The following is a 25,244-nucleotide window of genomic DNA, read 5'->3' as shown; positions in this document are numbered from 1 at the left end:
TCATTTGACAGGGAATCTCACAGGTGTCTGCCTGCCCCCCCCCACACGAGACAGCCCTGAGCATAATTTAAGCGACTTCTAGGCTCTACCCCCGGTGAAAATCAACAAGATATACTATATAGTATAACCAAACGTCCTACCAATATTTATACCACTTGCTTACTCTCTATATGTCATTCATGGCTTTATATTTATAATTTTATTTTACTTTACATTTAATTCTTCATTATTCAGGCATTACAGAACTTTCATGGTCATAAATAAAAAATACGAACGGAAGTTTAATTTCTTTGTTTGTTCTTAAATTGACGTAGAATGGAGCAAAGACTCCTGGGATTGGGAAATGCGTTTATCCAGATGGAGGTCAAGTCTATTTTCGGAAATGTAGGGGGATATATGAGTGGCCCTGTCACACTAAATTTGTACTGGCTGCCAAATTTGTACCGGGCGCGTCATCCATACGTAATGGGCCTATCTCACAAAAATCGGAAATGACGTCACACCGGGTAAACATTCTTCCGGCGTAGTCATTTTTGTATTGCCGTCAATGCAAAAATGGATCGTTTCTTCGCCACTTCCCTGGTGGGTTTTCCGAAATTGCGATTCGAAGATGTGCAGAAGATTGTGGAGACACACTCAGCAACACCACAGCCCAGGCTGACAAAGGGGTACAAGTTTTTTGTGGAGGAGTTTGTACACAATTATCAAGGTAAGTTGTCTAAGGTGTTTTGTTGTTGTCAGTAGGCTACTCAATGGCCGCCTTGCTCATTCATGTTTTGTGATGACAAGCAAACCATATAGGATCCATATAAATCGTCAGAAATATTGTCTGTGTGTGAAATGTGTGTAAATGATCATATTTGTTACGTGTAGACTATAATATTATGAATATAATTAGCCATGGTGGCTATGAAGTCTCCGTGTGTAGCGTTAGCATTTTAGCATTAGTTTAGCCAAGGATAGGTTCAGCTAGTTATTTGCTGACCAGTTTTCTTCCGATCAGCGACATATTATTAACATTATGTATATGCTAAGTGTCAAATATAGTTGATGGAAAGGTGGTAGTGAGAGGTAGATGCAACCGCTCGATGAGGAGGAATGAGGAGCCCCACATACTACATGTTTCTGCTGAGTTAGGGCCCGTTGGCCCAAGTCTGTTAGTTTTGAGTGTCTGTCTGGACTAACAACTGCAGTTGCAGTTTTCCTCTTCTTCTGAAGTTCAGATCATTTTCATTGTTCTTTCTTACAAACAGTAGCGTGCTTAAGACTTGGCCCACCTAGCTTGCTGCAATGTTGTGGCTGTACAGACCTATGTATTTTTCTTCCTCTTCATTAAGGCACAAGCCGTAAATAAAGGAAATTTGTTGAGTGCATTAAAAGGACAAACATCTAGTTCATGTCATAACATTGCTAAAACAACAGATGTAATGGTGGCACAAGAGTTTTGCACGGAACTGTACATGGCTTTTCTGCGGTTGCAGGCTCCTTGCCAGTTTCCAATGGCCTTATATCAAGGTCCTACCTACTAAGTTCAGTAACTCAATTCTTATGGTGTTCACAGATCACCCTGGAGGCTGTTGGACAACTGGGTCTCTCAGAGCTGTAGCTTTGCTGCGGGCAAAGGCTTCTGTAGCCATATAACCGCTCTGCTATCCAGCTTGGAGTTGGTACCATCTCAGCTGTGCTGACCTGGAAGATGTCAGCAATGACTTGTTCTTTAAGGCCAGTTGCTACTCTACAACAGTAGATGAAAAACTCATCAATGGCTGGAATCTTCCTTGAAGGGCTTGGTGTTGGAATCGCCTCTTGTCCAATCCTCTGTGCTTTGCTCCAATAAAGAATATATTGTGTTGAGGGGCAAAACAGACTCCCAAAACACTTGAAACACTTCTTGAGATGGAAACCGAGTATAATAATAATACATTTAATTTAGAGGCGCCTTTCAAAACACCCAAGGTCACCTTACAGAGCATATAGTCATCATACAATTTTTTAAAAAACAAGACATTGTGGAAAAAGATAAATAAATAAACATAAGCAATAAGAAATAAATAAAACAAAAACAAGACAAAACAAAACAAAAAAACAATCAAAACAGTGATCAGTTAGACGTTGTGTGCGAGTTTGAACAGGTGAGTTTTGAGTTGTGACTTGAAGGTTGTAATGGTGTCTGACTGTTTTATGTGTAGGGGGAGGGAGTTCCAGAGCCTGGGTGCTGAACAGCTGAATGACCGGGCAGCCATTGAAGTGAGTCGTGATGTGGGGATACATAGTAGTCCAGCAGAGGTTGAGCGGAGGGAGCGGGAGGGAGTGTATTCTTGGAGGAGGTCGCAGAGATAACTGGGGGCTAGGTTGTGGAGAGCTTTGTAGGTGAGGAGTAGGGTTTTGTATTGGATGCGGTAGTGTACTGGGAGCCAGTGAAGTTGAATGAGGACAGGGGTGATGTGGTCAGATGATTTGGTGCGGGTGATGATCCGGGCGGCTGAGTTCTGAATGATCTGCAGTCTGTTGATGAGTTTGATGGGGAGTCCGGTGAGGAGGGCGTTGCAGTAGTCTATGCGTGATGTGACAAATGAGTGAACTAGGATTTCAGTGCTGGATTGGGTCAGTGATGGGCGGAGTCTGGCGATGTTGCGGAGGTGGAAGAATGCAGTCCGGGTGATGTTGTGAATATGGGGTGCGAATGAGAGGGTGTTGTCCAGGATGATGCCGAGGCTCTTGACTTTGGAGGAGAAGGGTACTGGGAATCCATCGATAATTATGAGTGGAGCTGGGGTGTGTTGTGATTTAGTGAGGGTGGATTTGGATCCGATGAGCAGGGCCTCGGTCTTGTTTCCATTGAGTTTCAGGAAGTTCCTGCTCAACCAGCTCCGGATCTCTTCCAGGCACGTGATGAGGGAAGTGGGGGGGATGGCAGCGGTGGGTTTGGTGGAGATGTAGACCTGTGTGTCGTCAGCGTAGCAGTGAAAATGGACCCCATGGTGACGGAGGAGTGTGCCCAGCGGGAGGAGGTAAGTGGTGAACAGGAGTGGACCCAAGACTGACCCCTGGGGGACACCCAGTGAGACACCTGAACACCCGGACTTGTGGTTGCTTAGTTGAACAAATTGTTGACGGCCGGTGAGGTAGGATGTAAACCAGGAGAATGCAGCACCAGTGATCCCAATACCAGCTAGGCGGTCCAGGAGCAGAGGGTGGGAGATGGTGTCGAATGCTGCACTGAGATCGAGGAGGATGAGAATGGTGAGTAGACCAGAGTCGGCTGCAAGGAGGAGGTCGTTGGTGATTTTGACTAGGGCTGTTTCAGTGCTGTGTTTTGGACGGAAGACAGATTGGAACGGTTCGTGGAGATTGTTAGTGTCGAGGTGGGACTGTAGTTGTGCGGCAACCACCCTTTCAAGTGTTTTGGAGATGAAAGGGAGATTGGAGATGGGCCGGTAATGGTTAAGGTCAGTTGGGTCAGCACCAGGTTTTTTCAGGATGGGAGTGATGGCAGCCAGCTTGAGAGTGGGGGGTACAGTACCAGTAGTGAGGGAGGAGTTAATTATGTTGGTGATCATGGGGGAGATGGACGGAAGACATGCTTTGACAAGGGAGGTGGGAAGAGGATCGAGCTGACAGGTGGTGGTTTTGGCTTTGCGGATGAGTTCTGAAACGGTCTGTTCTGTTACTAGGGTGAAGTCAGAGAGGGAGCTGATGAGAGGTTGGCCAGAGGTGATCATCCAGGGTGGGTCATCAGAGGGGGTGCGAGATGAGGCCAGTTGTTGGTGAATGGTGTTGATTTTAGAGCTGAAGAAGTCAAGGAACGCAGTGCATTGGGTGGTGGAAATGTCTGGAGGGAGAGATTTAGGAGGCTGAAGTAAGTGGCTGACTGTTGAGAAGAGGACTCTGCTGTTGCCTGTACCAGTGTTGATGAGGTTGGAGTAGTATGAGGTTTTGGCAGTAGTGAGGGCATTCTTGTAGTGATGGAGGTGGTCCGAATACATTTGGCGGTGTACAGTGAGTTGAGTCTTTTTGTAGAGTCGCTCCAGTCGACGACCAGTGGCTTTGAGCTGGCGCAGATGAGGAGTGAACCAGGGAGCAGTGTGGGTGAATGAGACTGAACGGGTTTTCAGGGGGGCCAGGGTGGTGAGGGAGGAGGAGAGGCAGTTATTGTAGTGAGACACCAGGTCAGTCAGGGAGGAAGCTGGGGGAGGGTTGGGGTAGGAGCTGATCATGGTGGAGAGGACTGTGGTGTTGATAAGTTTGATGTTTCTGAAGGAGATGGTCCGTTGTTCCTTGGTTTTGTGTAGTTGGGTATGAATGTCAAAAAGTACAGCTTTGTGGTCGGAGATGGGGAAATCAATGACATCAAGGTTAGTGGGAGTGATGTCAGTGCAGCAGATTAAATCCAGAATGTGACCTTTGTTATGGGTTGGGAGGTTGACATGTTGTGTGATGCCAAGACAGTCCAGAAGTGATGTGAAGTATAATATGTCATGGTCTGATCAGACACACAAAATCTGTTGAGGACAGTTTGTGGCCCCATGGACATTTCTTGCAGCCTTGCCTCCAGCTCAGCAATATACTCCAGGGCATCATCCAGTGCACCTACAAAAAAAGAAGACAAATCAGTCTTCATTACCATTCATTCGTATTCACCCTTTCTTTTTATTGTATTGTTATTCTGTATACTTAAGTTTATTTATATTTATTATTATTAAATTTATTTGTACTGTTTTCTGTTTTTCTTTTTTATGTATTAACTATAGGTTGAGTGTTGTACATAGAGTAAAAACCAAAGTCAAATTCCTCGTTTGTTCGCAAACCTGGCCAATAAAGCTGAATCTGAATTAATATGTAACCCCAGTTTAACAGTGCGTCTGATGTTGATTGAATGTTTTAACGTTAACCATGCCATGTTTGGCAAAATTATACAATAGCCCAACAAGTGTTGAACAGAAATAACAGACATAACAGCTAGTTAGCACACATTTACTTACCGGCAGGGGGGCGTGTCGCGTAGTCATGTTCCCCGGTACCTCTCCGGTCCGTTTGTGTTTTGTCCTCTCCTTCAGCTTTTCGAGCTGACACCCGTTTATACACGGGTGTTTTTTTCGGGGCTGTGGTGTAGCTGTTCCAGTCAAAACGACTAGGAACAGCTCCAGTATTCAGCGTAGCACTCCCGTCGTCATAATCAGCCGCTGAGAAATGCCGACTACAGACCAGTGTACTCCCCTTCTGAATTACGAAATTAACTCCTTCATTCCGTCTGATCGCCACTGCTGTATTGGGTATTATTTGGGAAGTCGTGGAAATGTAAATACGGTTGTTTTTGTTTTGAATTGGCGCATAGAGGTAGACAACAGAAGCTTTTGTTTTTTGACTGCGCCATTGTCAAATATCATGGACTACGCGACCGGAAGTCACTTTACCCGGTGAAGGCAAAATCGAACGCCGAACCAGGAAGTTGTGAGATAGGCCTATCCACTCCAAATCTGCCTGGCAACAGATGATCGCTTCGTCCGTTGCCTGGCAACGGACGATCGCGTCGAATGACGTGAACATTCGCAAACCTTCTATCTAGCGATCCGTTATCTGTATTGTGCTATTTCGTCCTTGACCTGCTTTAAACACTCAGTTTACTTGCTAAATTTGATTAAACAATTAAATACAATACAAATATAAAGTAAAAACAAGTGTTATCTGTAATGATATCAACATCAGTTATTAGTCACACGGAGCATGCGCAGTTGGATTGGCGCGCTGCATGTGGATGTATGTTCCGGGTTAAGAATGTGACAAGGCGGGTTAATGTTACCTCATGGATGGGTCATGAATATAAAGCCCTTCTCTTCAAGATACATCATGTGTTTATTAAGGAACCCACAAAACATTACATTATCTAGCGATCCGTTAACTGTATTATGTTATTTCGTCTTTGGCAACATGAGCGCGAATGTTTTTTTAAACCTGCCCGGCAACGGACGACGCGATCATCTGCTGACAGGCAGGTTTGGAATGGATTACGTATGGATGACGCGCCCGGTACAAATTTGGCAGCCGGTACAAATTTAGTGTGACAGCCCCACGTCGAATGGTATGACCCATGCTGAATAGTTCTTCAAGGAAAGGGTTCAAATCCGGGATAGCTTTTAACTCACTTTATTGTTAAAGTAGGCATGTTTCGGTATGGTAACTGAAGCTATGGAACGAAAGTCGAGGAATCGTGTTGAACACGTGTGAGAGATAATAACTTTAGCTACTTCGAGCCACGGGCAAAGGCCTGTGACCCTCCGCGGGTGTGGGTGAAAATCTCTCGGGCTGTTTTCTTCGAAAACCCCGCTAGAGCACGTCAAGTGGGCGTGTCCTATGTAGTAGGCGTGGCCCGGGTGACGTAATGGCTTCGGCTTCTTCACCTAACTAAAGGTGATGCCTTCTGTGGTGGAGCAGCCTTCAATAAGGTCCTGCTCCCCTTGTGGCTATGTATAGTATTTACAGCTTATATGTTTGGTCCTGCTTCCTAGTGGCTATGTGAGGGTAATGCAGCTGGCTTAAGGTTCTTAAAATACGTAACACCCAAGATACGTCAGACGGTACCACCTTGTCATTTGTTTACCCAGGTGCCATGGCAACAGCATTGCTACCTCTCATTGGCTGAATCTTTGAGAACGTTGTAGACTCAATCAATATAAGTCGCGGGGAGACAAAGCTCTGTTCGTTTGTATATTTTATTTACGTGACTATATTTTTGTTTTATGTAAAAAAAAAATAATCAAAGAACCAGTTCTTCTTGTTTTGGGGAACCAGTTCTTGTCGTTCACGTTCGGGATTCGTTCATTGTGAACGAATCGGTCGCGACCGACTCATCCCTATTTCACACCCATCAACCCCCCCCCCCCCACTGAGTTGCTCTGAGTTGAACTCTGTCGGGACTGGATGAGCTCCGATAAACTTACAGGAGTCTTTGCACGAAATGTACAGGATATATAGTATTAGTGAACAGAGAAGGATCTGTAATTATGTCTTGGTTTTCCCGGCGCAGATAAGAGTAGAAGTGCTTAGACATGGCAGTGTTGTGTGATAGTGTATCACAGCACCACCTAGCTGCCTGGCTGCATACCCAATCCTGGCATGCATTCCATGATTCGATTCACCGGAAACTCGACTGAACTGGGAGGTGTTGTTCGCAAATCGTTTGTTCGTTCAGCCTGGTTTCCGGTAGCGGTAAATTGCATCATGGAATGCACGCCATTGCACGGTTCTCAGCTGAGTCAGTCAGACTCAGTGGAGTAAGTGCTACTGGAAACTCGTTTGTTCGTTCAGTCAAGTTTCCAGTGAATCGAATGGTGAACGAGACGAACGAGATAAACGAACCGGTTCGTTTGTCCTAAAGACTTGTTCATTCGAACCGGTTCGCGAATGAACGAGCCAACACTATTCTGCACCACGACTGAAATTCGCAAACGTCTTCAAATACTGTGTTAGGGGCCCACTAATATCTATAGTAAAGCATCCATCGCATGCCATGGGACCTTTAAAGAATACATTGAGCCTCATTGTACCAGATTTTTATGACTTCATTCGTCTTAAAAATGAGTAGATAACCGAGCGCCAAACCATGCCTCTTGCCAAGGAATTGGCATATCCCGGTCTCAGAATTATTGAATAAAGGTATGGGCGCAACTGCTGATGAGTTTTCTATACCAGTCTATCAGCCTGACATGCAAGATGATTTCCTGTCAATGGTGCATGTAGAGCTACAACTTCGGTCTGATATATTGTGTTACGTATTGCCCCCACATAGCCACAAGGAAGAAGGATCAAACACACAAGCTGCATTATGTTACGTATTTTAAGTACATAAGCTGCTCCCACATAGCCATTAGGAAGCAGGATCGAACACACAAGCTGCATTACCCTCACATAGCCACTAGGAAGCAGGATCGAACACTTAAGCTGCAATAACTACTCCAGCCACAGATGGCAGCACCTTTAGACAGGGGCGGAGCCATTACATAGGCCACGCCCACTTGACGGGCATATAGCGTGTGATTCGAAGTGGAGAGGACAGAGACTATAGGTAACCGCGGAGAGAACCGGGCTTAAGCCCGGGGCTTGAAGCTCACGACATTGTCCCTCACAGGCGTTAGATACAATTCCCTCCCTTAAAAGGCACCCAGTGCAACTTTATGTAAACATTCAATGAAAAATAAACATTCAATTTCTAGTCTTTTTTACACGTAGTAAGTTTCAATAACTCCATACCATTACATATCGACATTCAAGGAGCAAAGATGAGACGTCGATGTGGGGTGAGAACTGATAGAAAATCGTAAACAACAACAATCGCCGGTGGGGAGAAGCCATTTTTCCATTGACTGGAAGCCTGCTTTATTTATTGTAGGTTACAAAAAATAAAGAAAATGGCGGCATTGTTGTTGTTATCGATTTTGTATCAGTTCTCACCACACAACGACGTCTCATCTTTGCTGCTTAAATGTCGGTATGTAATGGTATGGAGTTATTGAAACTTACTAAGTGTAAAAAAGACTAGAAATTGAATGTTTATTTTTAAGCCTCGAAAGTTGCACTGGGTGCCTTTAAGCTTTACCATACCATACCGAAACATGCCTACTTTAACAAATAAAGTGAGTTAAAAGCGACCAAGGATTGGACCACTTTCTTCGAGAATAACGCAAGAATTACCTCCACATAGCCACAAGGAAGCAGGATCAAACATAAGCTGTTAAGTATTTTAAGAAGCTGCATTACCCTCACATAGCCACAAGGGGAGCAAGACCTTATTGAAGGCTGCTCCCTCCAGAGAAGGCAGCACCTTTAGATAGGTGAAGAAGCCAAAGCCATTACGTCACCCCGGCCACGCCCACTGCCTAGGCCACGCCCACTTGACGTCCTCTATCGGAGGACGTCAAGTGAAGCGGCCAGAGATCAATAGGTAGACGGCAGAGAGCCCCCGGGCCTAAGCCCGGGGGCTTGAAGTAGATCACGGTATTTTCCTCTCCACGCGTTAGATACAATTCTCTCCCTTAAAGGTCCCATGACATGCTATTTTATGTATTCTTTAATATAGGTATTAGTGGGCAACTAACACAGTATTCAAAGACGTTCCCGAAATTCAGCCGTGGTGCTGAGTGACAGCCACTCCGAGCCAGTCGCACATTGAGCTTCCCCCAAATGCGCTGTTTTGGTGTCTGTAGCTATAATGCAAATGAGGAGGAGCGAGGCGGGTCAAGGAGGAGGGTGGGGGTGTGGCCCTGAGCAGCTTGCAGCCACGGTACCATGCGCTCTGTTTACAGTGGATGTATCGCAATGGCGAGGCGCACACAGCCTTTAGCCGTGTTCTGTAAATATTCTAGAACACACAGGAGTCTTGGAGCTCTATATCTAAATATTATCATATAGCCTACATAGATATCTATATCATATAATATATATTATCACGGCCAAAAGCTGTGTGAGCCGATATTATGAATCTCAAACGACCGCGTTGGGTTCTCCGACGTTCCTGGTTCTTCAACGTCCTCATCAATGTGAAGTAGACTAGGAGACTACCGCGACAAGGAGGAGAAAAGGATCGTTGCCGGGCAGCGCTTAGGCTCCTCCGCCTCTGGCGGTGGTCCCTCAGCGGGTCTCAAGCGGGAGACATTCGCCGCCAACAATCCCTTTCTCCTCCATGTCGTGGTTCATGTTCTTGAGGGAGTCAAAGCCAAAGTTCCTTCCCCCCAATTCTTTCTCAACCTTGGCTGAGATAACCCCCAATACGAGTCTCGTTGTACAAATACCAGAGACGAGAGTCCGACGTGTTATTCGCCATAACACCAAAAGCAGAACGGTTATCCAAATAACAAGGAAGTGTACAACACTTGCGTTACAGTCCTGGAGCTCTATATCTAAATAATATCATATAATACATAGAAATCTATATCATTTGATACATATTATCACGGCCAAAAGCTGTGTGCGCCTCCAGACGATATTATGAATCACAAACGACTGTCGGGTTCTGTGACGTCTCTGGTTCTTCCACTTTCACATCAACCTGAAGTCGACTGAACCGGGCGCTGCCTGCTGCCGGCTGCCCGCTGCCGGGCGATGGTGCCTCGCGGCAACCGGCGGCATGTCGCAGTTCATGTACTTCAGCCAGTCAAAGCCAAAGTTCCTTTCCCCCAATTCCTTCTCAACCATGGCTCAGATAACCCCCACAAGAGTCTTGTTGTGGAAATACAAGACACGTCAAAGAACCGACAAGAAACACTTGCGTTACAGTGTGTGTATTCACACACACACACACACACACACACACACGCTCGAGTCTCATTGGCGGGCCAACGTCTCTGGGCGGGCCAGGCAGAGTAAGGGGAGGAGCTGAGATTCTTGGTGACGTCATAAATACAGACGTTCCAAATCAGCGCACTTGAGCCTCTGTTTTTTTTCAAAGGCGAGCAGAACAGCTAGTGCTCGTTTTACACCAAACGCAAGTTTTCGCCATTGGGGGACCATAGGCAGGCTAGGAGAACTCATATTTATGTTAGAAAACCTCATAAAGTGAGATTTTCATGTCATGGGACCTTTAAGCTTCATAGTTCACCATACCGAAACATGCCTACTTTATAACAAATAAAGTGAGTTAAAAGCAACCCGGGATTGGAGTATTTTCTTCGAAGAATGCTGCAATAATAGAGAGTGGGGGAAAGAAGTTGACACCTAAACACATTGGGCTCAATGCAAGCTTACATCAGGCAACTCGGTCAAGACTAGTTGAGATGTCTCATAATGCAGGGCATATCATTAGTTATAGGGTTATCCTTTGGATTGACAATGCACTTGCAGCACATACTCTATTATCAATGGACACAGACACTGTATCTATCATCCAAACCAATTTGACAGAGAAGCGCTTCATCCATTTTTCTGAAAACAACATTTACATGAATGAGGAAACACTTGATGGACAAAACCAATTTCATGCAACCCAGTATGCTGCTTGGCAAAGAGGTCCAGAGTCTGGTTATCTTCTAGAGAACATGGCTCCAACTCTGCAGTGAGGTCTTAAAATCTAGGTCTGCATATTGCCAGGTACCTCACAATTCAATTCAATTAGATTCTTTAGGTCTTGATTCGATATCGAATCTATATTGATCCAATTGCTTCGATATCGATAAAAAAAATACGTGCAGATGATAAAAATGCCTAAATATTATTTAGAATTAACTATTTCAAAATGAATTAACCATTTCATTGTGCTTTAACTAGTAAAAAGGGAATACACCATTGTATAGTATTGTTCCTGAGCTAAACATGCAGCATAAAAGTAATAATCATAACATGGACAAATGTAAAAGGGCATGAACGTTTTGACATCTAGATTACAATGACTGAGTATGCTTATTTTTTTTAATGGAAATAATCTATTTAAAAAAAGTTCTGAATCGAAATTGAATCGAGAAAAAATTAATTGCAGTGCATTGATGAATCGATATTTTTACCCAGCCCTATTAAAATCCAGAGGGAAGTGGTGAGCAATGGTTTCAACAGACGCTCAAAAAGCTGCCCACACAGACATGGCGTATCACTTTAAGCGTCAAACTCAGAATCCAAAGCCAAGCTGGACCCTTTTTAAAGGAGAAATATTATGTTGTAATCCCTTCAAGTAAACATATTATTTGAGTTCCAGAAAACATGTTTTTGAAGCTGTTTGCTGAAATTAGCTTTTAAGAAAAATTATTTCGCCTACCGCTAATCCCCTCTGTTCCAGTTCCTTCAGAATGCGCTGTTTCTTGTGTCTGTAGCTTTAATGCAAATGAGCTGCTGCCCATTGACCAATGAGCTGTCAAAGTGAACCACAGCTTGGAGGAGAAGTAATTGTTGCAGTTTGCGGACTCCTGGAGCTCTATATCTATATAATATTAATAATAATATATAGGTATTTATTAAATATTATATGTAATATCACGGCCAAAAGCTATGTGCGCCTCAGATGATATTATGAATCATAATGACTGTGTCTGACTTCTCTGGTACTTCCACAACAAGTAAAGACTCGTAGTGGGGGTTATCTCGGCCATGGTTGAGAAGAATTGGGAGAAAGGAACTTTGGCCTTGACTCACTGTCCATATTGAACATGGAGGAGAACGGGATTGTACTCCGGGAGCTGAGCTGTCGGACTTCCAGCTCCCGGAGTATACCTATGGAAAGCCAAGAAGGCCCTAGAATGGCGCAGTAACGCGGCTTAGACGCAATTAGCTGCGGACGAGCCGCGGCTTAGACGCAATTAGCTGCGGACGAGCCGCGGCTCGATGGAAAGCCAAGAAGGCCACAATCCGGCCCTAGAATGGCGCGGTAAAAAGGGCTAAACCGGCCGGATGCCGGCCGTAATTCGTACGGAATCCGGCCGGTTTAAACACTCTAAGGCGCGGCTTAGATGCATTTAGCCGTGGACAATTAGCCGCTTTTGCATTAAGGCTGGGACAATGCGTCGACGTAATCAGTGTTGACGTCGACGCATAAATTACGTCGACGCGGAAAATGCGCGTGGATTAGAAAAACCCAAAACAAAGATGGCGGCGCCGGAGCGTAGTAGCAACGCAAGTGGCTCCTCAGAATTTGTGCAAGTGCAAGGCGCCACGCACTCGTTCCTCTAAAGTATGGGAATTCTTTGATGTAAAAGGAAACGATTCCGTGATATGTTGTCTTTGCAAAATGGAGATGGCTTTCCATTCCAGCACCACGGCAATGCACCAGCACCTGAAGAGGTGCCACCCGGAAGCAGCTGCAGATGACCGAGCACCGTAGAATTCTAAGAATGCATTACTTTGGACTTTTATTTTGGAATTTAAAGGCAATAAACATGCATTGAAACGTTAAGGAATTCATGTTTTCATTCAGATATGTTAATCAACGTGTATAAATTGCTATAAGTCAATTAATGGGGAGATAATCGAATCGATCGAAAACAAATCGGACTGAAAAAATGAATCGTTAAATTAATCGATGCATCGAAAAAATAATCGCTCGATTAATCGTTTAAAAAATAATCGTCTGTCCCAGCCCTATTTTGCATACCTAATAGCCGCGGCTATTAGGTATGCAAAACGAGCCCCTCCCTCTTTTTTTGCTTTACCACTAAGTTTGAAAGCTTTCTAACCAATCAGTGAAGAGAAATGCCGGACTAAAGTAATGCATTGTCGAGAGCTGCAGTGCCTTCCATGTTACGCCGTAACATAAAGCTGTGTTGACTTTACTAGTTTCTCTACAGTATAATACACTACAATATATTGACCACCACTAGCTAGTGGAAAAAGCATTTATGTTTAGTACAGTGTTATATTTTTATGTTGGGCTATATATTGAGATGGCAGTGTGCGCAATACCCGTCAATATTCGGGGATGTCCTCATCCCTAGATTGTTGCGCAACACCGATCGAAATGTTCTCAATATGCAGTAGCCTAGGCCATAATTATATTTCATGGATGCAAGCCAAGACAATCAGTCTATATCTATAGCCTACATGACAACACACACACACACACACACACACACACTTAAGACACACTCGTAAAGCAACACTGACATAGGAGCCTGCATTTAGATAGGTGCTGCGCAACAATCTGGGGATGAGGACATCCCTGAATATTGACGGGTATTTCGCACACTACCATCTCAATATATAGCCTATCATATAAAAATATAACACTGTACTAGACACAAATTTATTTTCCACTAGCTAGTGGTGGTCAATACATTGTAGTGTATAGAGAAACTAGTAAAGTCAACACAGCTTTATGTTACAGCGTAACAAGGCAGGCCCTGCGGCTCTCGACAATGCATTAGGCTACTTTAGTCTGGCATTTCTCTTCACTGATTGGTTAGAAAGCTTTCAAACTTAGTCTTCAAGCAAAAAAGAGGGAGGGGCTCGTACCTAATAGCCGCGGCTATTAGGTATACAAAAGCGGCTAATTGCCGCTTTTGTCGATTCCGTTCGGATTCCGGCCGGCGTCCGGATTCCGTTCGGATTCCGGCCGGCGTCCGGATTCCGTTCGGATTCCGGCCGGCGTCCGGATTCCGTTCGGATTCCGGCCGGCGTCCGGATTCCGTTCGGATTCCGGCCGGCGTCCGGATTCCGTTCGGATTCCGGCCGGCGTCCGGATTCCGTTCGGATTCCGGCCGGCGTCCGGATTCCGTTCGGATTCCGGCCGGCGTCCGGATTCCGTTCGGATTCCAGCCGGCGTCAGGCCGGTTTAGGCCTTTTACCGCGCCATTCTAGGGCCGGATTGTGGCCTTCTTGGCTTTCCATACTGCTCGTCCGCTGGTCCACAAAATCTTAGCTATGCTCTGACTGGAGGGGGTTGGGGAAGTGGGAGGTAATATTCAAATATGCCCCCTTCCTACGTAGGAGGGGGCGCCGAAACTGACTCGCTGGTTTGGTAACTGTAGGCGGGGTACTTTCAGAAATGCATGTCTCACTAACAATTACAAATCATGTACAGACTTTTTTTTCAAAGTTTGTATGTTTGTTGGAGCACCAGAGACCCAGAACAACACCCCAAATCCCAGGGAAAGTGTTGTTTTCATAATATGTCCCATTTAATGAAGATTACACTGAAGAGGACCCTGAAGTAAGCATGGTTGGCTACATGCCCATCATAACAGCTCCAGCACATGACATAAACACTATGAACACCGTCGTTAGAAGAATATTTCAAGTTGCCAGGTCATCTAATCAAAACACATGTAGTGCTAACAGTTGACCAAGCACTTTTCCCACTGCTTATGGCACTGAAATGGGCTGTTCCAGAATTTAAAGAATGTCTCATTCCTCGCCTAGGGGGTCTTCATATATCAATGAACTTTCTAAAGGTTCTAGGTCAACATATGCATTGCTTTGCACTAGCAGATATCTAATTGGAGAGTGGAGTGTTAGGTCCCCGAAAGGTTGACCATGTGTTTGAGGGGAAAGAGTACAATAGGGGGGTTCAAGCTCACAAAATTATTCTCCAAGCCTTGTGGCAGCTTCTCCTACCACAACCACTGGCCAACATGGAAGAACATGATGTGAATTTGAAAAGAAGTCTTGATGAGTGTGCACAATCTGATAAAAAGGAGGAATTTGAGGGAATGCGCAATCTGCTGTCATCTGACAATTACGCAACACTTCTGTCCTCCTTCATTGCCCCAGAGAAAGAAAACATCCAATTTTAATTTCTGGTGGCAATACACAGAGATGGTCCATATCCTCCTGCTTTTCACCCGAGCTCAGAGAGAAGGACAGTGGGACTTGCACCTGTATGCTTTTCAGGAAATTCACCTTTCTTCCATCGCTATGATCACACAAACTATGCAAGATGTGGGCCTGTGTATCTTTCAAGGATGAAGCAGTATGGTGGAAAATATTGGAGGCTTCTCAGCCAAATTGTTAATTGTTGTGAATTTGTTGTGAATATAAGGGGAGAGAAGGGGGGGCAGGCTCCAAACCCTGTTCCATTGTTATTCACAACACCTCAGAGGGTCCTGGGTTGACCGGCGAACACTCAGACAGACATCCCTCTGTAGTCAATGACATCAGTCTATTGCTCAGTTAGATAATAAGTTTAAGTATAAGTAAGGTTAACTTTAAGGATAAAATATACAAGAATATAAAATGGTAAATATTGTTACAATGGAGCCAAATGTTAAACACTGATATTACCTGGCCTTCCTGTGTCAAACTGGTTCCTGTATTCCGATGAACCCGCGACACCTCATGTAAATGGCCCCTTACAGAGACATCCGTTACCCCTTATGGTTTCTTGTCTGGCTTTAGAATGTATATTCTGCAAGCTTCAAATTAGAGGTTAAATGAACTACCCCGGTTAAAATCAGACAGTACCAGCTTTAGGATTATGACTGCATATCAAACAGACAAATAAAGTGCAGGGCTCCAGACTAACTTTTTTCTGTAGGAGCACTGTGGCCCCTCACTGAAAATTTTAAGAGCACAACCAGAAATTTTAGGGGCACACACCATAAATCAACATAGCAATGTCATTCTCATTTATTTCACTGTATTACTAATACATATTTTGATAATAGATGCAGAAATTACAATGTGCGATTTCAAATTCAGTGTCACATTTCATTGTTATTCTCTTCTATACCAACTGTTTCCATGTGTGCGCGTATGCCTTCGACAGTTTCACGGGAGTGCGCCCGCTTGTCGTGCCGCAGGACGCTGCACCTCCTCTCTGCCCGCTCGCCTCTCCATTGAGAATGCATTAGCAGGCGCCTGCCTTTATGGCACATGAAGTTCTGACCGGGTTCAGGTACCCGCTGTTACCCAAGGGTACGACCGGCACAATTTGGATGAAACGGGTGAAACATAATGTGTCTGACACGGGTGCGGGTCGGACGCCTGAACAGCGCGGGTCGGCCGCGGGTTTGGCGATTGCGAGTGAGACTTCTGCGGTGCTGGAAATGTTATTCAGGAGCGGAGGAGTCAACTAAAATCGTCACCAGTGGATGATGTGCTTTTTTTGCACAGCAATCTAAAGCACCAGGCTAAACACCACATAGTGTAATTCCCCGGCGTTCCATCTCATGTGTCTAATTTTCCTTCGGGTGCAGGTCGGGCGTCGATATCAGCGGCATGTTATTCGCGCTACCGTCAGAAATGTTAAGCTTGCTGGTAGTTCTACCAGGAGGACTCAAATCACGCGCGGCTGGCCGCCAATCACCAGCTACCAATCACCTGCCTACACCTGCTCTATAAAGAGTAGTCTAACATATGTCTTTGCTGCTCAGGTCTTCGTTCAACGCATGCTGCTGCTTTACTGTGCTTCTGATTATCTCGCATATCTCGCCGCTTAGTTGCTACGTCGGTTAATACACACCAAGAGGTCATAACTTCGGATTCGTGCTGGTCGGCCTACTACTTCTGGTCCCGGCAAGCGAGCGCAGAAAGCCGTTCTTTTCGGTCCCCGGTATCCTCAACAACACCACCAACAAGTTCCCAACACGGACATCCGCCCGGTTCTACAAACCCTCGCCGAGTTGGTGCAAAGCATTGGCACCAGGATGGACGCCGTCGAAACGCCATGCGGAACTCCCGGACGGGTCCAGGCCCCAACCCGCTGTCGTCGGTCGCCACGGCGCCTTTCTACTTCCAGCAACCATCAGGCTCGGCTTCCTCCGCCTTCACAGGCTACGCACCTTGCACGTCCCCTGCTACCATGGCTACTGCAGTCCCCGCGTTAGCCCCCGCAGCGTATTTTCTCTCACAGCTCTACCAGTCCAGCTTCAGGATGCGGCTCCCTCGGTTGGGTTAGGGGGTTTCTTCCAAGGGCAATGGTTTGCTGAGGGATGGCCAGTCGAAGCTGGTACGTTCGCCCTCGGGTCAGAGTCGTCTGCGCTGTTCGAGCTTTACCCTATCGCAGCAGCTAGCGTTCTGTGGGGCAAAGCATGGCGGTGTTAACGTCTAACCATGTTTTGCGATAACAAAGCAGCGTCAAAACGGCTGGGAAGGTGGTCTTCCACAGCATACGGATTTTACATCCGGTTGAATTCGTAGAGTTCGTTGCACACGTCGGTGTGGTACAACCCAGAACTCTACGTTCGCAATCAAAGGTTCATAATTATCTTTATACCGTGCACTGTTTGGTTAACTCCTTGTGTCTGAGGTTTTTCCCTTCACTTTAACATGAATGAAGTTGATGGGTTTTAGGCACTGTGGTAACTGATTATTACTTAAGTTTTTATTGACGAAGGGCCTTTTAGATTGGTTCAGCTGCTGCTCACTAACTCTCAATGCGATTCACATATCGTTCAATTTATTCAAAAGATCCAAAGACAAAGAACAGGTACATTATGGTATCATTTTATATGATTATTTATAGTCTTATTGTTAATAGCTTCAGTCGCGTTGGTATTTAATTTTTCATTTGCTCGTTTAGCTACGTATGACAGTTAACAATGTTGGTGTAGGCCTATTACAATTATTTACGCGTGTAGGCCACTCCAACTCGCTCGATATTTCAAAAAGATTAGTGTGCTCTCTCAGAGCTGGGAGATTTCATCCTTATTTTAACATATTACTCGAGACGGTGTTTTCTCACAGTTCTACGGGTTCATGCGTTCTCGGGTTCATGCATTCATGCGTCCACGTCTCCTACTCAGACTTTTCCCCTACACGGGGTATTTAATTTTTCATTTGCTTGTTTAGCCATGTATGTCAGTTAACAATTTTGGTGTATTACAATTATTTATGTGTGTTGGCCACTCCAACTCACTCGATATTTTGAATAGATTAGTGTGCTCTCTCTGGGAGTTTTCATCCTTATTTTAACATATTACTCGAGTCAGTGTTTCTCACAGCGTTCTACGGCTTCATGTGTTCTACGGCTTCATGTGTTCTACGGCTTCATGTGTTCTACGGCTTCATGCGTTTTACGGGTTCATGCGTTTTACGGGTTTATGCGTTCGCGGGTTTATGCGTTGGGTTTATGCGTACACGTCTCCTACTCAGACTTTTTCCCCTACACGGGGCCTGACTTTCGCTGATGTCACCTTCTCTGCAAGGCATTTTTCATCTAAAAGCGATAGCCTAGGAGCAGCTGTTACTATTATCATTTCAAGAATCAACAACTCTGTCCTTACGCTTCCATGTTCCTTTATCTCAAGCTTCGGCAACGCACGTCCCCGAATCACCTGTTTATTTGCGGCCTGCCAATGACTAAAGGGTGGTTCAGAGTCAATCTCGCGACGGTGGTAGAAGGGTGCGGCCCACCATCTCCCCCCTACATTAGCCACTCCTTCCGGATTGGAGCGGCAACCACAGCCGCTGAACAAGGGTTGCCGGTCGCGTCTATCAAACGGCTGGGAAGGCGGTCTTCCACAGCTTACGAATCCTACATCCGGTCGAATTCATGGTTCTTCCTTCAAGCGCACACGATGCTCTAACGTCGGTTAAGGCAGGTTTATCACGTTTGCTACTACAGCTGTTTTTGGCGGCCTGTTTCCATTCTAGTTTAGTCTTTGTGTCAAGGTGTCACTTTTGTTTTTATTAGTTAGACACGTTCATACTCTTTCTAGTGATATGTGATAAGTATTTTAAGGAGCTGCATTTTCCCTCACATTGCCACAAGGGGAGCAAGACCTTATTGAAGGCTGCTCCACCACAGAAGGAGCCGAAGCCTTTACGTCACCCCGGCCACGCCCACTAGGCCACGCCCACTTGACGTCCTCTCTAGCGGGTGGTTTCGAACTCGAGAGGCCAGAGAGCCCAGAGAGCCAGAGGCCAGAGAGCCACCCCGGGCCTAAGCCCGGGGGCTCGAAGTAGATCACGGTATTTTCCTCTCACACGCGTTAGATACAATTCCCTCCGTTAAGCTTCAGTTACCATACCGAAACATGCCGACTTTATAATAAATGAAGTCAGTTAAAAGCATCCCGGGATTGGACAACTTTCTTCAAGAATATGCAACATATTGAAATTCCGTTTAGGTATTATCAAAGATACAAGTGCGTAGATTTGTTAAATAAGGTAAACGGTCGAAAATTGATGTTGTTATGTCTTAAACAGTTGAAGTTCCGTTTGGACAAAACGTTATTACAGTTTATCACCTAGTTTAGGTCAACGGAAATGAAGACATTTTAGCAGTCTTACTTTGTAAAACACTTTCAGTCTCGTTTGTATTCGCCAACAACATCGCACTACGCATTTAATCATAGTTATTGTCATATGACCAGCATTGTTTTCCTCACGCGATAAAGGTTTGTCGATGACGACATTTAGTCATAATTTTCGGTGTCAAAAGCAACACTATTTGCAACTACTGGTGGTGGTGGTTATCAGGTACTAAACTCATAAAGCAAAATTCGGCTACATAACTCAAGGTTAACCTGCAGGAACCCCGGCAAGTTCGACCACGTCGGTGGATCATCTAGTAAACACTCTTTGAGTTTGGTGTCACGTTGGTGGTATATCATGGAAAAAATAAAACTCGGTTCGCTGCGGCGACCCCGGTGAGTGCGTTGACCAAAGCGCAGCGGTAACAACTCGGGCACTCGTGACTATGACCACGTCGGCGGCACGTTATCTATTACTCATGGTTGACTGCAGTAACCCCGGTGAGTGCGTTGACCACGTCAACGCACAACTGGGGCACAACTCAGGCACTAGTCGTGAGTTCGTTGCACACGTCTGTGCGGTACAACACAGAACTCGACGTCCTACATCCGGTCAAATTCAAGGTTCTTTCTTCAAGCGCACACGATGCTCTCTAACGTCGGTTAAGACAGGTTTTACACGTTTGCAACCATAGCTGTTTTGGTGGCCTGTTTCCTTTCTAGTGTTGGTCTAGTCTTGTGTCAAGCTGTCATTTTAGTTTTTATTAGTTTTAGTTACATTCATACTCTTTCCAGTGTTATCGTATTTCCATTTAGATATTATCGAAGTTACAAGTGCGTAGTTTTGTTAAATAAGGTAAATGGTTGAAAATTGATGTTATGTCTGGAACAGTTGAAGTTCCAGTCGAACAAAATAACGTTATAAGTCTTTATCGCCGAGTTTAGGTCAACGAAAATGAAGAGACATTTTAGTAGTCTTATTTTCGTAAAACACTTTTTAGTCTTGGTTTATTCGCCAACTATATTGTACTATGCATTTAATCACTGCTATTGTCACATGCCCAGCATCCACGTTGCGTCCAGTCTCGTTTTTCTCACGCGATAAAGGTTTGTTGATGACGACTTAGTCATAATTTTCATTGCCAAAAGCAACACTATTTGCAACTACCGGCGGTGGTGGTTATCGGGTACTAAATTCATGAAGCAAAATTCGGTTTCATAACTCAGGTTAACCTGCAGCAACCCCGGCGAGTGTGACCACGTCGGTGGATCATCTAGAAAACACTCTTGAGTTCGCTGTCACGTCAGTGGCGTAAATAGGAAAATAAAACTCAAGGTTGCAGCGGCAACCCCGGTGAGTGCGTTGACCACGTCGGTGGTAACAACTCGGGCACTCGTGAGTATGACCACGTCGGTGGCACGTTATCTAATACTCATGGTTTGACTGCAGTAACCCCGGTGAGTGCGTTGCTCACGTCGGTGGGAACAACTCAAGCACTCGTGAGTTCGTTGCGCACGTCGGTGCGGTACAACTCAGAACTCTAGTTCGTTGCAGCAACCCCGGTGAGTGCGTTGCCCACGTCGGTGGGAACAACTCAAGCACTCGTGAGTTCGTTGCGCACGTCGGTGCGGTACAACACAGAACTCCACGTTCGCTGCAGCAACCCTGGTAGTGCGTTGACCACGTCGGTGGGCACAACTCGGGCACATGCAAATTTAATTACCACGTCGGTGGCATAATATCAAACACTCAAGTGCAGGGCACTCGGAGTTCATTGAACACGTCGGTGTTCAACACGGAAGTACACAATATTTGCTGCAGCAACACCGGTGAGTGCGTGACCACGTCGGTGGCACATCAAGGGCACTCGTGATTTCGTTGACCACGTCGGTGTTCAACATAGAAGTTCACAATACTTGCTGCAACAACACCGGTGAGTGCGTGACCACGTCGGTGGCACATCAAGGGCACTCGTGAGTTCGTTGACCACGTCGGTGGTTCAACGCGAAAGCACTCAGGTCACGCAGCGACCCCGGAGAGTGAATCGACCACGGCAGTTGGTACAGCACGAAAGCACTCGTGGCTCGCTGCGTAACAGCTGCAGAGTGCTCTAAATTTTAATTGATCTCGTTTCATTTCATGTCAACTGCTTTTACGTGATTCATCGATCTCGCTGACGGTTTTAAGCTTATCGTTTTACGGTATGTATGATTGACTCTTAATATGTCGTATATTGGGTATGCCTTTTATCTTCCAGAAGCAGTATAGATCCTTGTCCACTTCTTCTACGCAGGTATGTATGGTCTCATTACCCCCTTTCGCTATTCTATTTTTGGGGTCGGCTCCGCCCCTGCCAGTCCCGGCAGGACATGCCGAGTTATCACCTATTTCCGGCGTAGGCCTACGTCCTCTCTTTTGGGGAAGGCTCCGCCCCTGCTAGTCCTGGCAGGATACGCCGAGTCCGCACGTCACCCTGGATCAGTGACGGGGCTCATGCCAAAGATTTACCATGCAAAATATTCCCATGTCGTTATTTAAATAAATCCTGTTCATACTTATCAGTGATCGAGTCTTTATGGGAGAAATGTTAAGCTTGCTGGTAGTTCTACCAGGAGGACTCAAATCACGCGCGGCTGGCCGCCAATCACCAGCTACCAATCACCTGCCTACACCTGCTCTATAAAGAGTAGTCTAACATATGTCTTTGCTGCTCAGGTCTTCGTTCAACGCACCTCCATCCACCCCACCACCACCAGGTCGGCCTCAGTCTACTTGTCCAGGGGAAGGCTCCGCCCCTGCTAGTCCTGGCAGGATACGTCGAGTCCGCACGTCACCCTGGATCAGTGACGGGGCTCATGCCAAAGATTTACCATGCAAAATATTCCCATGTCGTTATTTAAATAAATCCTGTTCATACTTATCAGTGATCGAGTCTTTATGGGAGAACACTGGTCGGATGCGGTTTTATGCATTGCGGGGCCAGGTTTGCAAAATAAGACCGGTGCAGGACTCTGGCACTGGCACACTAGCCGCAGGTCGGAAGAACGAGTCAATAGTTCGCGAATTGTTCAAACACATGTAGCAGGTTGTGAAATCTTTCTCCTTCTCACAGAGACGTTTATGCACGCTTGATATTTAATCCCTAGGACCCTCTCCCTCCATAAATTAGCCACTAACAGTGGCAATTCCCTATCCTTCTCACACTCATTGGCCTCATTGGCACATGTGCGACCAAAAGGGATAAAAACAGTTTGATGAGTAATGCATTTATAATAGTAGGCCTACAGTTAAAAGGGAACAATACATGATGTTGACAGATGCCATTGCATTCAAGAACATTTGCTGCACTTAATTATTTTGTTCTGGTATTGTAACACTTGCAGTGTTGAACCTATACATAAGTGCCTTCTTTAATCGGCTAGTGCCTTTATTAATGTTCATGAGTAGGATGCCAGAGTTAAGACTCAATGGTACTTTGTAAAGTTGATTTAATTGAGGCTACGGATATTTTCTGATGAATGTTATTTTGGAATAGGTGATGATAAAATGTAAACCGGGTTATTACAGTAGTGTTGTTGACATGATGCTGCTAAATAATTGTGAATGTATATGGAAGAATGTTTAATTGATTATCGTGAATGTGTTATTGCCATGGTGAATTTGTTATATAAAAAGATCAACTCATGTTATGAAGAAGAGACACAGCGTCGGCTGATTATTAATTCATTTAATGATAATTTCAACCCTTTTACAGGGGTGCTACAGAGGCACTACCACCAACAAGTGATGCTGCTCATTGACATATTAGAAGAGCACATTATCAAGCTCAGTTTGGTTGCGTGATGTCGGTGGCTGTTATCTGGAGAAATCCCGTTTTTATGAGGCACGTTTTATTATAGTATCTGTGATACTAACACCAACATTAGCAACGTAACCCTCTCAGTCACGAAGAAGATACCGCCAGCCAGCCCTTGGGCTTGGGCAGGAGAGAATTCTACGGGCATATTCTTCTCGTATTCATATATACAACCTTCAGTGGTAGGACATTTTTATTAGGGAATATATAGGGACCCAGTTTTCTTAGGGAATATATAGGGACCCACAGTGCTTACTCTAGGCCCAGACGATATTACTACATATGATATATATGTAGCAAGTAAAGAGGACCATAATACAAATATGCTCAACACACCCTGCATGCCATATGCGATAACGACACAATAGGCCTAACAAATATAGGGCAGAGTTCATCAGTAAAAAAATGCTTAGTCATGCTGACATTCACTAGGCATACATTTAAACTACTACCTGGTGTAAAATGTGATTACACACATTTTGTAACTCTGCTTAATCTTGATTTTGATCCCTGCACCTCGGTGAACCATAATTAGTAGAAGATGTAAGATTTAACCATAATAAGTAACAGATGAAAGATTTAAACTTTTATCCATTGTATTTAATGTTGTTAGGTATCACAAAACGGAGGGTAATAAGAAAAAGTAGGTACTATTTTAGCGGTTTGCTATCGATTCTCATTTCCCCGAGAATGCATTGCATGACGTCACGTTGGGGAGATGAACAACTCAGTTCAACCAGATTCGTTGAATAGTTAATGCGCTACTCTGCTCTAAGCAACGGAGCATGCAGCTCGAAGCCGGTGCTCATAAACATAACTGAAAATAAACACAACCTTAGTTTCTTCCCAAAATAATAACAATAATAATATCAAAAAAACAATCATGGTATAACTTAACCAACCAGTCTACGGATTTTTGTTCAGAAAGATGAGCATGTTGACATGCTCTGGGGTCAGATGAGTCCGCAGCCTGGTGACCGTCAGTCCAGCCGCCGAAAACACTCGCTCTGAGGGGACCGAAGCTGCCGTGATGCACAAATACCTCCGTGCGAACTTGGCAAGGCGGGGGAACAACTTTCCACAATCCAGGGGCTCAGAAATTTCCCCAAGAAGTCATTTTTTAAATCATAGTGGTCCCACACCAGACTTCGCCGTGGCCTCGTCCGCTTCATGATTACATCGCCGTGTTCCAATATCCATACTATCCGTACTTACTAGTCTAAGTTTGAGTACGTAGGGCGTTCCAATTCAGATCGGGCGAAATTAAGTGTACTGAAAACGGTAAAATCGCGAAGTGTGTGGCGACGTACACTTTTCATACTCAACGGCAGCCATCTTAGCTACGTAGCGGAAAAGGGCGGAGCCAGTCTGAGCCAAAGTCGGCGCATTTTCCACATGCATTAATGGTCATTTTTTAGTTTTTATAGCTGCTAGGCGTAAAGAGTTCACCGTTCAAAGCGGGATGTTTTTTGCGGGGGAGGAGCCGCGGCGGCAGTCGTGATCGTAATTTCCGGTTAGTGCACCACGGAGTACTCGATTTGGAACAGCACTCACATCTGAAAAATCAAAGTACTCAAGTGAGTACGGATAGTACTTCCTTTAGGTGTACTCATGGAAGTACGGGTATTGGAACACGGCCCTCGACAAAAACTGGACTTTAACACTATTTGAGACATTTTATTAATGATAGACATATTGAGTGCTTTATGTACCCATTAATCAAAACTAAAGGCCGATTTATGCTCAGTTACGTAAGCGCAAGCGCAAGAGGCCCTTGCGCGCC

The 25,244-nt window shown here is 45.2% G+C and overlaps 1 protein-coding gene and 1 long non-coding RNA gene across 4 annotated transcripts in view; one reads left to right on the top strand and one right to left on the bottom strand.

Moving 5' to 3' along the window:
- Nucleotides 1–25,244, bottom strand: part of cbr1 (carbonyl reductase 1) — a 54,738-nt gene that overhangs the window by 27,914 nt on the left and 1,580 nt on the right. The gene's annotated exons all lie outside the window — the stretch shown is intronic.
- On the top strand, nt 1,657–4,848 carry LOC132473083 (uncharacterized). The gene is made up of 2 exons (XR_009529249.1): nt 1,657–1,907; nt 4,455–4,848. It is a non-coding gene; the product is annotated as an uncharacterized LOC132473083 (long non-coding RNA).

Source organism: Gadus macrocephalus, chromosome 15 (assembly GCF_031168955.1).
Source record: "Gadus macrocephalus chromosome 15, ASM3116895v1".
Taxonomy (NCBI): Eukaryota; Metazoa; Chordata; class Actinopteri; order Gadiformes; family Gadidae; genus Gadus; species Gadus macrocephalus.
This window is presented reverse-complemented; position numbering and strand designations above follow the sequence as displayed.